Source organism: Cygnus olor, chromosome 1 (assembly GCF_009769625.2).
Source record: "Cygnus olor isolate bCygOlo1 chromosome 1, bCygOlo1.pri.v2, whole genome shotgun sequence".
NCBI classification, from domain to species: domain Eukaryota; kingdom Metazoa; phylum Chordata; class Aves; order Anseriformes; family Anatidae; genus Cygnus; species Cygnus olor.
This window is the reverse complement of record NC_049169.1, coordinates 178,000,397-178,015,265: the sequence shown is the minus strand read 5'-3', so window position 1 is coordinate 178,015,265 and position 14,869 is coordinate 178,000,397. Positions and strand designations below refer to the sequence as shown.

General features: G+C 38.4%; 1 protein-coding gene across 9 annotated transcripts in view; it reads left to right on the top strand.

Moving 5' to 3' along the window:
• Positions 1 to 14,869, top strand: part of ENOX1 (ecto-NOX disulfide-thiol exchanger 1) — a 365,243-nt gene that overhangs the window by 244,741 nt on the left and 105,633 nt on the right. The window lies entirely within an intron of this gene.

Below are 14,869 nucleotides of genomic sequence, written 5' to 3'. Positions count from 1 at the left end.
ATGCATTAGCGATGCTGTAGAATGAATGTTTTGTGTGCATGGATAAGCTGAACGTGACTTTAGACACACTCCTATGCCATTTCTCCACTAATTACATTTAGAATTTAGAGCTGCCTGAGACAATAACTAGAAGAGCTTACTATGCTGTTATTTACTGATATGAAAACTTTTAAAATCACCTTCCCAGCCAGATGTTCATAAACAAGGGTTTGACAGTTGGTCCATAAATCAAGTCAAGCATTTCATCATTGTTCTCTTAGGTGGCTCTTTCGTTTAAGCATGTTTAACTAAACACATACATTTACTTAAGATGAACTGTAAAAATAACATCTGGAGATCTTTTCGCTGAAAGAAAATGCCAAAGGGTTTTACACAAGGATCAAGTGCATTTTCTGAACTGTAACTGGGTTTTTGGAATTCAAGCTGAACAAATGTGCTCTCAGCTTTTGAGAGGATCAAGGGCCAGTATTATTTAAATGTTCTTTTTACTTGCGTGGCACTCTATGGGGAACGTGCTCTCACCAAAGCATTCTTACATTTCTCATTCCATAATGAGTTTCTGTTTTCATCCTTGCCATCCGGGACCCTGACACAGTCCTGCTAGTAGCACTGGTGGAACTGGATGCAGAGCTCAGTCCAAAATATTTATTTTAGAATATTCTGTTCTGTAATAGATTCTGTTCAAAGAAGAATGTCAAAGAAGGAGTTGCTGGTTGTTTTACATTTTAATCTGTGCTTGTATCAGTCATATCTCTTTTATCCTTCTTTTTCCTTTTCAAGATATGTGAGATTCTTTCTTTCTCTCCTGAAGCAGCATTTTTTTTAAATTTTTTTTTCAGGGTCTTTTTCTTAGAAAATCATGCTAACAAGCTCTGGTTTGCCCACCTTTCGAATCAGTGTTACTATGCATTTTAGCTTTGCTGAGTATCAGTTTGGTTGCTTTGCTTTTTCATATTCAGTTCACAACGTGAATGAGAATTCTGTTGAAATTTAACAAGCCCTAGGGAAAAAGATTCAGACAAGTGCAGTCAGATTTATAAAGTGGCAGATAAAGTGGGAAAGGTTTTGCATTACTTCAGCCACTTTGGGTGTTTTTTTGATGGATGGGCTGTCTCTCATCTGTGATTCAGAATGACGTTGGTTCATGTTGTGAGGGGTACCGTGACTTTGGCTGTTCATGATAACAGAAAACTGATAAACTGGAAATGCTGAAAAAGGTACCAGCAAAAAATATGCACATGAATTCCTAGTCTAAGACCATAGTTATTTTATGATTTAATTCTCAGGAACACAACCTGTTTCATAATGTGAGACTGGCATTTAATCTGAGCAACCTGACTGTTCTGAGAATTATGCAAGGCAGCATGGAGCTGTTTAATGCTTAAATGACAACAAAACATAAAGATGCTGGCCATAATTCTATCTGAAGTAGTATACTTCCCTGTGAAGCTCGGACGAGTACGTTCTTGATTTAAATATCTGGAACTACAGTACATGGTATGAAACATAAATCCTGTCTGTGCTGGCACCCAGAGACCAAAGGAGCTATCTGAAAACCTCTTTCAGCCAAAAATTTATCATTTGGTTTTAAGGTATGCATTCTGGAAGTTGAAAGGACCTTTCCTAAACTGGTCCTTTTGTCCCATTTCTGCAGTGTCCCTAACTGTCCCATTTCAGCAGTGCAAAGAACCTATAAAGCTGCCTAAATGTGAAAGGCTGAGAATTCACCCGCCTTGTAAAGGGGATTAAGAGCAGGCATGTGACCTCTTAACAGCCCTGGTTAAACATCTGGCCCCTCCAAACTCAAAATTGTCCACTTCAGAATAAAGCAAAGGACAAAGCTGTCAGTGGCACTTCCATGTGCTAAAAACCTCTTCTCTCTGCTTCCCTCAATACAGCACCTAAAAAAGCACCCAAATCTATACTAACTCTAGGGAATTCAGTCATCCCAGCTGCTTGGGCAAGATCCAGATTTATCTGCCCCATGCCACCCATACTGATGGCATCAGCTCTAGTCACCATCCCTTGTCTCCTTTCCCACCTCCCAACCTCTCAGATGCCTTCTCCTGCACCCATCATAGAGCAACACAAAGAGGTGAGCTGCTCTTGTCGGATTGGAGGACAAAGGAGGTTAAATGTTATCCCTGACCTGCTCTTTCTTTGGCACCAGTGTGCATGCAAGAAACTGCCATCAGCTCCTTGGTCCATACTGCTTGAAAAGCTCTTTCCTGTCTCCCTGGAGAAACTGGTGGTGGGCAGTGAGCTGGCAGCATCCTGGTTGTGAAGTGTCCTCCTGTAGATCATAGTCTGAAAAGTTTGTTGCCTTTCAAAATTTGTGCAGAGAGGAGATGTTTCAAATGAAAGCAAGTGATAAAAGCCAACATTTCAGAACTTTGCAAACCTCTCCTAGGACTGGCATAAAAGATATCTTGCTCATAAATGAGGAGAGAGAAAAGAGCAGCAAAACTTTAGAAAAATCTGCTAGCTGGCTCTGATGCTCTTCGTGTTCAGTTGCTGGAAAATCACAGGCAGAACATATGGGGCAAGACCCAATTAGCTGCTCCAGACCTGAGAGGCTTTTAGGAGAATCAAGCTGCTCAGACAATGTTCTGATTTAACCACTCTGATCTCAGCAAGTGTCACGAGGTTAGATTTGTCCTCTCTGGCTAAGCTGGAAACTTTGCAGACAGAAGGCAAAAAGAGCACTGAAGTAGAAGGCAACTTGAGGTTTCAAGTTTTAAGAAAAGCTGGAACAAATCATTTCAAATGTTAACAATAGCTGAGATCTTTCTGCTTTAACTCTTCCCTTGGTCGCAGAGCAGAGGCTCAAATGTAATCCAACATATGCACGGAAGATATAATCCTTTGTGATTTCAGCTGTTAAAGACAAAAATAGATCTATTTTTCAGAGTGAGTGAATATCATGTTATTCAAAGGCATAATTTGCCTCAATTTTGGAGTAAAACTTAAAGAGAATGGCAAATCTTAATGCTCCAATGCAAAGGCTGAAAAATGGCATCCTCCTTCCAAAGACTGAGGGGCTACAACTGCTGAAACAGAGCACCAAATTTTTAAGCATGAAATTAAAAAAACAAAATAATACTAATAACTTTCTCTGGCTCCATTTGTGCTGCAGTTGAATCGTTTGGACTAAAATTTACCAGAGGATTTCAGCCTTAGGCAGATATTCGGTGTGTAAAATTACAGTACAAACTGTTAATGATTGGAAAAAACTAAAAGCGTCTGACAACTAGGGTGTTGTAATAGGAAGTGTCAGACAATTTTAATAATAGATGACCTTAGCAGCACTGCCTCCTGTTTTATGGTTTCGAATGCTTTTGTTGTGCAAGGTCTGTTATGTGTTTGTGTGTATGCTTTTGTGCGTATTTACTTATTTAGTTATTTATATTTTAATTCTGGGAAGGTCTTGCTTCAGTTAAGTTCTAGGTAACATACAGTTCCATGGGAGTAATTGCTTGATGCAGTTAAGAAGTGCTTCCTCCTACCTGTTCTTCATTTACAGCCTCATTATTAAATTCACTAAATGTCTCCCAGTTTTGTGTTATGGAGCAGAGCCCACGGAACCTGTCCATCTACCCCCTCTGTAAAATTCATGAGCTTTGTAATGCTCCTACCTAACTGCCTCTTCTCCTGTGAGCAATCTGTGGGTTTTTCAGTGGTGTTTCCTGTGAGTTTGCTTCATAATGTTCCTGATGATACCCATTGTCCTATTTTTACTGGGCTTTTAGTTTGCTTGGGGAGGATGGGATGATTAATTTTGAACATGGTATGTCAGGTGAGAAAGTGGTTTCTCTAAGAGGTCTGCAGTATCTTTTCCCATACTTTTTCTCCTTTGTCCCTTATCCAAGCTAACATGTAACAATCGGGGCATTTGTGTTAACGTTACTTTCTCGGGTTGGAAAAAGTTGAGAAAAATATGTTTAAAATAATACTACCATGTATTCTTGAACTTTGAACCAACACTATTCCAATATTCAGCCTAGAACATATTTTTGTGTCTGAGTTACAAAACTCAGAAAAAAATAATTTATTTTAAAACTGCTGACAGAACCCTAGATTTGTAATGTGCATGGTGAGGCAAAAGAAACATCTTAATGTGTATAACATCTTCTAGCCCATAAATGTTACAAAGCAATGCATTTTTCTTAAAAGCAGGAGAAAGAATTATTATAATTTCATACAAAGTATGTCTGATATCATTTGGCTTTATCTTTGATTTACAAAAAATGGATACTTCTTAAAATAATGAATGTCTGTTCTGTTCTTGGTGTTTATAAACCTGCGTCTTTCTTGAAAGCATCATCAAAGAGAGTCACATTTAAAGTGTTCTGATAATAAATTGCAAATAGCAAAAAGGCTAATTTCATTTCTGAATGGTGGGGTTGGTTCTGTGTGTGAGTGTGTGTGAAATTGCCTTGCCTTTAGTTCACTGCTCTGAAATATTAGCAGAAGAGTCCTTGGTGCAGGCTGCCAGAAATTACAGATGAAATTCTCTAGCAGCAGGAATTTTAAGTTACAAGTTTTGCACACAATCACTAATATAATCTAAATTAAAATGTATTATGCACAAGTGCTACAAAGCCTGGATTCTTCCTTAATCGGAATACAAGTTGAACTAATTTTGTGCACACAGTGTCTCACTCTGCTTCCTAAAGTACGCTGTTCATTTATAAAGACTTCCAATTTCTTTTCAAACAAGATCTTTCCTCTGTTAAACTGGATAATGAAATATGACATTGTAAGAATGTTGTCAAGATTGCTGCTTTCGAAGGAAAAATATGCCCCTTTTTTTCCCATGCTGAAAGACAGCCAAGAGCAATTCCTGTGTTTGGAGGTAGAGAAGTGCAAGTGTTCTTGGAGAGATTCCCTTTGACTCCTTTAAGCATTTCTCATCTTTTTAGTCCCCCCTTTTTTTTGGTGAAAAAATGATGAGAGGGATTTTTTTGTTTGTTAGAAAATAAAAGCTATGTCGTAATAAACTCCTTGACAAGACATGAGAGCTTTATACAAATGTTCTAGAGGGGTTGGTGGTGGGGTGTTTTTTATGTTTATTTTTATTTATTATTATTATTATTATTATTATTATTGTTGTTGTTGTTGTTGTTGTTGTTGTTGTTGTTGTTGTTGTTGTTATTTCAGCTGATTTGGAAGTTGTTGTTTTTTTATCCACCTTGTTTTCACTTCCTCAGCTGAAAACTTGAGGCGATGCTGTGTCTGGGCTAGCTAATGGCTGACCAGAGAGCCCCAGCTGTTTGATATTTGGCACGTTGTTCTCCACATGCTCAGCACTGGTTTATTATTAGTTGAGGATTGTGTTTCCCCTTGCTGTGAGAGACAGGAGAGTTGGAAGGAGTCACTGGGGGCTGAATGCATTAACCTAGTTCTGTGCAATGCCCTGCACAGCTCCCGGAGTAGCTTGAAAGAACCTCAGGACGTTTTAACCCATCTCAGCTGGCTGCCCCTGGGCTATTGGCCAAAATCAAGGATTATTAGTTTGCACCGTTCCATTGATAATGGCTTCCACGCTGAGGCCCTGGGGAAGGAGGCCTGCAGAGCAGCTGGCTACTCTGGCATCTCTAGCTGCTGATGACCTTCCTTGTACTATAGAGATGCCCAGATGGTAGGGAGAAGGGTTTTCTGCTCTGTGGGAGATGCAAAGGGAGGGGAGATGAGCTGAGAAAGCTAGTCATAATGTTATAATTATTGCACTTGTGCTGGAAAACTTTATGGTGGTGACCCAGATGTCAAAGGATGCAGAAATGTCTGTCTAAGTCTGCTGAAAATGGAAATAACAGCTTCCAGACACATGGGCTATACTTATTTACCTTAGCCTGACGCACACTCTCCTGACACTGTTTTAATGTCAAACCTCTCTTCTAAATTGGTCAATGGAATAATTACGGTACTCAGACAACATATTGAAGAAAGGGAATTGTTTTATTATGAAGTTAGAGGTATCCCATTTGGGACTTCTCTGCTCACCATGAAGAGTACTCCAGTTACCACCATTTCTGCCTGTTTGACTATTTAGTCTGGCTGCCTAAAATAGGCACTTCAGAGAGCTGAGAGGGTCCTTGTGCTTGTGTTGTCAAGATCTAAAAAAATCGGATTTGTAGATGTAGAGGAATTAAAGCATATCATTGTGAATGGCAACAACTGCATCACAAATTTTTCAAATCCTGAGAAGTTTGAGAAAGGGAAAGGTAGTTAAAGGAAGCCTAGCCAGCGAAGAGATGTTCCAAAAACATCATTCTAAATACCTGTAGCTCAAGCAGAGTATTACAGTCATGAACTTACTAGCTTCAGATCAAGAAAAGCTTCCACTAATGTGGAAGCTTACGTTTATTTAATGTTTTCCATCTATTTGTTTTTGAGATTGAGAGCACAGTTCAAATCACGGATTTACCAATGGAAAGTTTAAAACAAAAACAGTCTCCTTTTTAGTAAGCAACTTACTCCATTTTTCTCTAGAACATTTCATTGCCCTGCCTTCTGGCAGGTGTCTAACAAAAAAAAAAAAAAAAAAAGAAAAAAAAAGAGGGTGTTGCAGATAGTCCAAAGCCAAAGGTGTTGCAGGTTGTCCAAAGCTGAAGAGATGTTTGCCTGAGCCAAAGTGCTGGGGATCCTCAATAACATGCTCTTTTTTTTTTTCTTTTTTTTTTCCATTCTTCTTCTTTTGAATGCAGGAGGGATCAAACATTGGGTGGTAGTTTCCATTCTCTGTTCATACAACTTGTATCCTATACTCCTCAATGCAAAAGGCCTCTTCTTTAAGTCATTTACTGTACTGATTTTACCTCCTTTATCATCTGTATCTATGTGCAAGCTCTCTCATCACCAGAGCTCACTCTCTTCCTCTCCACATGGCTACCCAGTCCTCAAACAACATCTGGCTGAGACCCCTGTGAACTGACAAGTCCTTCTGTTTTGGATGGAAATACACTGCCCATGGACTGAGCTTGCCATTAGATAAGATACCTGCTTCTGTAAAGCAGCTTAATGTTTTCTCATGGTCCCGAAGACCTGTAGTAACACAACATTTGCAATGAGAGCTAAGCATGTAGGAATGATTTTAATTTGCTGAGGTGCAAGATAGCTTCTAAAGTCAAAATCTAACAAAATAGCTTTGTCATAGTGCATTGCAGTTTAATTAAGGCAGCTGGTTTTACAGATACTCAGGAGCATTACTTGCTGCTATCAACTCCGTCTTCTTTTTAAATCATGTTTTATGTTGCATAGTATTTCTCAAGATAGGATTCTTGGTTAATTCTTAACCAATAAACAGTTTATTAATTCACCAAAAGTACCGCTTCATTACTTACTTAACAGTTAGTTAATCAAATTCAAATCCAACAGGTATTCTGCCCCTGCACAGAGCATTTAAATTTTGTCCTACAAGTTGCTGCCATAAACTGTACGGAGATCAAACAGTTCTAGTAGAGGAAAATTCAAAATATCAGGATTTATTACTGCATTAATTTATAGTCAGCAAATCTTTATTATGTCTAGTAATCCTCCTTCCAGTATGCTGTGGGTTAAAGACACAGCAGTATTAGGAATTTGGACCCTATTACTTGAAGAATTTAACATGAAAGAAACTAAGGAAATAGTACCAGGAGCAATCATTTAACATTACAGTTTAAGTCTCTTTTATGCCTCTTTGCTCAGGCTTTTAAAGGAGAAGCATGCACGTAGGATAACCTGCTTAAACGTTTGAAATATTGTCACTAAAGATTTTCCAGCTGATTTCTCGGGACAACTTCCTGTCATTTCCAGTAATGACACCAAGAGAAATACATCCCAAGCAATAAAGCTCATTGGTATTTTTATCCATGCCTTGATAACACTGAAGGACGTACAGAATTTCCTGTGGTTTAAGAACTCCCTGGGCTGCAGAATATTGAGAGCTTGGAGACACAGAAGTTTTAACTTCAGGACTGTCCTGTTCTTGTATCAAGTAAAATTAGGGATTTGCTTTTAGAGACAGATTTGTGGACTAAGAGGATCCTTCACTCTGGCAGAGCACAGTTTTTCTCGCATTTCTGTGAGAACTTGTAAGAACTTGCTTGTGCAGGTGATAGGTGTTTCTGGACTGTACAGCTTCTTTCCAGTTTCAGCAAAGCTTTTGTTACTCCTGTGACCCTGGGAATGTAAGCGTTTATATGCATTTCACAGATCCAAGAATCCACACGGTAACTCCAGTTTAATAGCTAGAACTTGTTTCAGGATTCATGAGAAAAATTAGTCCTTCTGTTTTCAGTTGGGGTATGTCCAATGATATGTCTGAATTTCATTTCTTCCCCATTTGAGGTCACATGATAACTAGAAGATGGTATTTTACCCTTTTTTTAAACGTTGCAGGCTTTTTATGTTTCATCTGTTACAAGGGCTACATTTCAGTATTAGCCTAGCTCAGGAATTCATTCTTTTTTCTATTTGTCCAATTTCTTTTCAATATTCATTTACATTATTTTTACATTTACATTTACATTTCAACATTCATTTACATTAGTTGCTTATAACTTCTAATAATCTTTTTCCTTCTTGTGCTATCCAAATGCTTCCCAAACTTCTGTAATACAGTGCTTTCCTAAGTAACAAATAAATAAAAACCCATTAACTGTTCCTGGGCGATATAATCATGTTTTATTTATTTCTCTTCTCATTTTTTAGAGCTTCGAGGGGAAAAGTAATGTCATTTTGAAGGAACATGACAAAGTTTGACCTTACAAGAAGAGGTTCATTGAGCAATCAGATAGAACAACTTTGAGTGGAGGGAGCTTAGAGAGGGAGCTTCTTTTGCCTAAAGCTAGCCTTACTTACCTCCTTGATGAGGCCAAAACTGGAAAAATGGAGTGAAAAGGTGCAGACCTAGAGAAGGTAACCCCAAGCAGCATATAGTGAGCACACAAAGACATTTGGAAGTCAAGAAATACAGCTGCATGTACTTTACATCATAAAAGCACTATACTCTATTGCATCTTGCATATTAGCCAGCCACTTATTTTAACAATCTGTCTTTGGAGCTATTAACTGGAGATCAGGTAGCAGTGTACAGAATTTGCAGTTTTGCTATTCTCTCCACAGTGAACTTCTGACTGACTTCATAATAGAAAGTGATTTATTATTGAGGAGATGGAAGAAGCCAATTGTTCCTACTGCACAGAGTGGTTCTTAAGCTACGGTGACTTTGGGAAGGTCATCATTCTGGACATTATGAATTGCTATAAGGTCATAAATCCTTCAAGATCCTAACACTGGTCAAAGCAGCATGTGGATAGAGCATACACTCATACCACACATGTTCCAGGTGATACTGCTGTTTGTTCATCTTTCCCTCTCCTTCACCTCCTTCTCTACATTTCTTTTGATTATTGTCTTTATCTTTTCCTGTCTTTCCTATTTTTCTCCTCCTTTTCCCCCTTTTGTTTTCACCCCCACAAGTTTCCACTACAATGACAATGGGGTTTTATACATGGAAGAGCAGCTGATTGTGGATGGAGGCTAAGATTAGGCAATTTTTTTTTCTGGCTCTAGCTTCTTACATACGCAGCTGTCAGCTGTGAAAAACTGACAAACTGTCATCAGACTCCCTCAACATGAAGTCCTGAGTTTTCCATCTTATTCTTAGGCTTGTCTGTCAGGTACATCTTTGCAGAGCTGCTCTAAGGGGAAACTAAATAGTTTCACCATTGGCAGATAGTGTCCACGGCCTCTTTGAGGTCAGAATGGCACTGATGGCAACATATGAGCAAAAAGAGCAATAGAAATAGCATTACAGTGATGTGAAAGATTTTTTTACACAACAGTGATGAAATTGTATCTTAGGAGGAGAGTGACATCTATTGTGGCAATATTTTATTGTATTATTATTATTTGCTATTCTCACCTATTATTTGCATTGCATTAGATGCTCTAAGCAAGACTGGGGTCCTGTTGTGCCAAGCACTGCAGCAATAAAGGATGAAGCAGGAGTGATTCACCCCATTATTTGCTTGTAAAAAGAGAAGGTGGTTTTCTTTAATTTACTCTTTGTCATGTATATTGCTCTAAATATAGTGTTTGTTGTGTGATTTTGTGGGCAGGGATCAAGAGGAGGCCAAATTTTCTTTTTTTTTTTTTTTAGTGTTTTCAGCTACAGTATAGCCAGCTCTGAGGAGCAGCATCTAAAGTTTCTGCATTGTCTGCTGTAAACTAATCCTCTCTACAGACACAGAGCTTCCTGCAAAAAAAAAAAAGCAAAAGTGCAATATTGCAGCCCTAAAGCTTTGTCAGTGATATATGTCTCATAGAAGTAATTTTCAAGTGGCACGTGTTTTGATGGTGCTATGAGGGCTTTGTTTATGGAGTGAGTCTGGCAGAAACTGTAGAGTTCATGTAAATTATTGCTTGGTTGATTATTAATGAGAAACATTCATCTCAATTCCCCTACAGCCCCCAAATTTTTGCCAAAATGCCCTTAGGGACTTGCCTTTGCTACAACCGAGGCTCTGTTTCACAGAATATAGCTCTTGCTGAATGGTGTTAGCATGGATTCCATGGCCAACTGAGACAGATGAAAGTCAAGGAGGTGATTTTCTGCCCCTCCCATCCCATCCTCCAAATACACATACATACGCATGCACAACACACACGCACACACAGACATTGCCTATATGTGCCTCACTTCTGTTCCTACAGGATTCCTTTGCCTACATGTTGCTGCATCGATTGGGTTCATGCAGAACTTATTTAAGGGCACCTGCTCATTTCTTTGATATTTAGTTCTTCAAAAATTCAGGGCTAGGTGAGCACCTACAAAGGCATCTCTGCCCTTGCAGTTAACCTTCTCAATTTTTTTAAAGGGATCCACAAGCAGAGGTACCATATCCATATTCCTTTGTAGCAGCCTTACAGAGACAAAGGTCACATGCCAAGCAGATGGCAAAATATAAAAGCAGAAATAAAATCTGTAATCTTGTTGGTAAGGTGAATAAGGAACAGCTATTTATGATTTCTCGGGATGAAAGAAGTGGAAGGAACACAGAACTGTCAAATGCTTTGTTTAAGCAAAGCAGAGGGAGTGTGTTTCCCCACTCAGTTACTACCATAATACCAGGACACTAAAAGCCAGGGATATAAACAGGTTCCAATGGATTAAAAATATAAATAGGTGTATAGCAGAATTTTGTGAAAAGGGATAAATCAGATCATGCAGGGTAGGTTCCTGTTGGAAAAGATTGTTCAGTTGTCATCTCTAGCATTGGAAATAAGAAAACACTCAATGTATGGGAGCTGAAAATAGCTTGCTCTTTTCCTGCCTATTTCTTATTGATTTCTGGGTGTCTGCAACTGGTCACAGTCCTTTATCTGAGGCAGAACAATAGTGATCATGCTGGTCAAATGGAAGAGTTGTCAGACTTTTTTCACTCTTTTTTTTTTTTTATTGAAATCTCTCTGGACAATCCAGAATCTGTATTAGAAATAGGAAGTCTAGAAGTTTAATGATGTCCAAACTGAACAAGAAAATGTACTGGAAGATCTTGGACTTGGTGGTCTTGAAGGTCTTTTCCAGCCTGGATGATTCTATGCTGGTGCTGCGTTCCAAGGTCTCATTTTCTGGGGCTGATCATGGCACTTCAAAGCTGGGATCCTCCATCAGGATCAACACCTGATTAAATTGGGACACCTCCTTGGGACATCAGAAACCTAGTGCCTACTGTCACCCCCCACATTTTTTTTTTTTATTTATTTTTTTTACAGTGAGGGAAGCTTGTTACATTGAGAAAAGCCCTTTAATACTGACCGAATAGTTACATCCATCAAAAGCTTTCTGAAGCCCAGAAGATGGAAAGGTTTGAATGACCAGGGAAGACAGTAATGCTATCTGCATATCTAGATTGCAGATGAATAGCTATTCTTAACTGCTAATAAAGAAAAAAGAGTCACATAAGGATAAAGACACTGGCAGACTGTAGAGTTTTGAAGAATTTTAGATAGAAACACAAGAACTTTTTAGAATAACAATGTTTTTCTTATTCTGATAAGACTCTTCTTTTTAGGAAAAAAAGCGACTCTTTCTTTGCTACTGCCAAGTAATATATAATCTCACTGATATATTGTTTTGTTTTGTTTTAAGACAGGGAAAAACAGTATTAGATTTGCGCTTTTTCAGGAAAACTTAAAGCTTTTAGAAATCAACACTATGTTCAGTCTCAAAATACTCAGCAGTTGTGTTCCTGAAGTACATGATCAAATCTCTAGGCTCCAGAAGCTTTTCTTTTTTTCCCCACAGAAACCGAAGTGTAACAAGCATCTCACTACATTTATTACCGGCTGCTGCCTGAACTGTCCTAATCCTTGCACTGTGTGTTGGCAGGCAACTCCATTCCTGGAACCAGATCTTTTTTAATTTTTATTTTTTATCCTTTGACACCAGCAAAAAAAAAAAAGACTGCTTTTTCTAAGGTACAAAATTATCATTCCCAAGACATGGAGACCCTTTCATTGTTTGTTATTTTGGTTTACTGTTGTGCATTTGCATCATTTTCTTCACCAGTGTGTTAGACCAACACGTCTGAGCACTGCAGCCACTGTTGGGCTGCTGGTGTCCCAGGTAGAAACCTCCTGTGCATGTGTGTACAGGCACACAACCAAATCCGTGTTTGCACATGTGGGTGTTCTTATGCATCCAACAGAAACACAGCTTGGCAGCTATCATAAAACACCACAGAAACAATTGGCAGTGGCAGGCAAAACAAATGACATATCCTGATGCAAACACTGAGAATCATATAGGGGATTACACCCCTCAAAAGTAATATTTAGCAGATAAATAACTTGTGGTAGGGGCTGGCAGAAGTGGGATGGGAACTGAACATTGGTGATGGAGTGCAATCCCCGAAAGCACAGTGGGCAGGAGTACGCACCCCTGTTATTTGTGCAAAGCAATAATGTGGTGAAAACAGAAGGTGATTCAGACAGCAACTGTTGCCAAAGAAGGAAAGGAGGATGGTTTTCCAAGATCTTGTGGCTATTTTTATGGATGACAGAGTTGCTTTACCCTTCCAAAATGCAGACTAATTAAAGGAATTGTTTTACGCTATGTACTGCACTATAAAATAGTTATCCTTAAAGGGATTTTATTGTTCTTCTCCTTTTTCCAGACCCAAAATTTTAATGTGAAAGGCTTTTTCCTTCCTATATTCTTCTTGAAGGAAAAGAAGTTTTAAAAACCACACTGAGTATTCAAGCAGATTTTTCTTTTTGCCTCTCTGCCAATTCTATATATTTGTTCTTCAAAAGTTTTCATTGCTCTCCACTATACCAATTTCTTACTATGAATTAACCCTTGTTTTGCTAAATTTAGGCAGAACATGGACGTGAAAATATTAATGTTCAATGTTTTCACATTCTCGTAATATGTGAATGTGACTATTCAGTCCTTAACACACAATATTCACAAGAGCTCTAACTTGAACTTTTCCATTTTTAAAGTGCTTCATCATCTCTGATTGCTTTCCATTTTAATTATTTCATTTAGTAATTATCTATTAACATTTTTTCAAATATAAACTTTCTATCTTCTGCCAAGTTAGTTTTTATAATTCCAAGAGATCAGAAACCTTTAAATGTCTGCATAAACTTCTGTATATAGACCTTTAAAAGATAATACAATGATCGCTGAAAGCACAAAAATACTACTTTTTGAGTATTCAGATAAGTGGTATATACATTTTGTGCATATATCTGTGTTTATTGTAGCACAATTATGTCCACAGTATTTTAATAATCATATATCTAAATGCATCTGACAACAGAACTTACATTGGCAGGGTTGTTTTGTGTTGGATTTCATTGTTGTTGTTTTGTTTTGTAATCCTACATAACTCTATCAGTATCCTTGTTTCTGAAGAACAACAAACTTGCCAGTAAGTTCAACAGGAGATGTCTCCAGCTCTAACTCTGGTATCCTGGTCCTGATCCAAATGGGCATTATGCCAGGACATGAAGCAGACTGCTGTGGTAGCACTGATTGATGATCGTCTCCTGTCCCTAGACAAGAGCTATATATCCAACTTCTATTAATGCACCACTCTGCAGCATTAATATAGTTAAACTTGGGATTTTTCTGGATCCTCTCAGAGATGTGGCAAATTTATTGTCTTTCCTTTCCAGTGACTTTATCAGTTCCTTTTTCTCTGCACCTCAGAGTCCAGACCAGTACTTTCTTTGGATGTATCATCCATAGACTATCTCTGTGGTGTGTCAACAATATACAGGTGGGGCATGCATCAACTTCTCTGTAGATGCAAGTACCAACAATCTGTTCAAGGGGCCTGAACAAGGTCTTCCATGTTCAGAAATCCAGCTGAATTTTCCATCACTGCAATGCACAGTAATATCTTTTACAGGATAGCTCTACAAATGGTACTCATACATTCGGTCAGTGCTCGTGTGTTGTATGAAAGCATTTCATTCTCAGTTTAGCACATTGGGGAAATGAAACAACTAAGACCACAAAGAAAGTAAATGTGGTCCTGGTTAAAAGCTGTCCATGTCATCAGTAGTCTTCTTATTGACCTTAGGCATTTTTGGATTAGTGCCCGTAAATATGGAATTAGATTTCAAGAACTATTGACTCAGTCCTTTTCAATATAACTCAGAACAGTCGTATTCTGGAAGCAAGGAGTCCCAGTGCACCTAGAAGGACATATCAGGAGTGTTGGCTTCTTGCACTCTGTACGTGCCCTTGTACGTTGATCCCCATGGAAGAAATTGATGACAAAGCCATGTACTTATTTAACACAAGCACAGTTACTTATGAAGTCACATTTCCTTGAAAATGGCAGGAATTAGTGGGAAATAT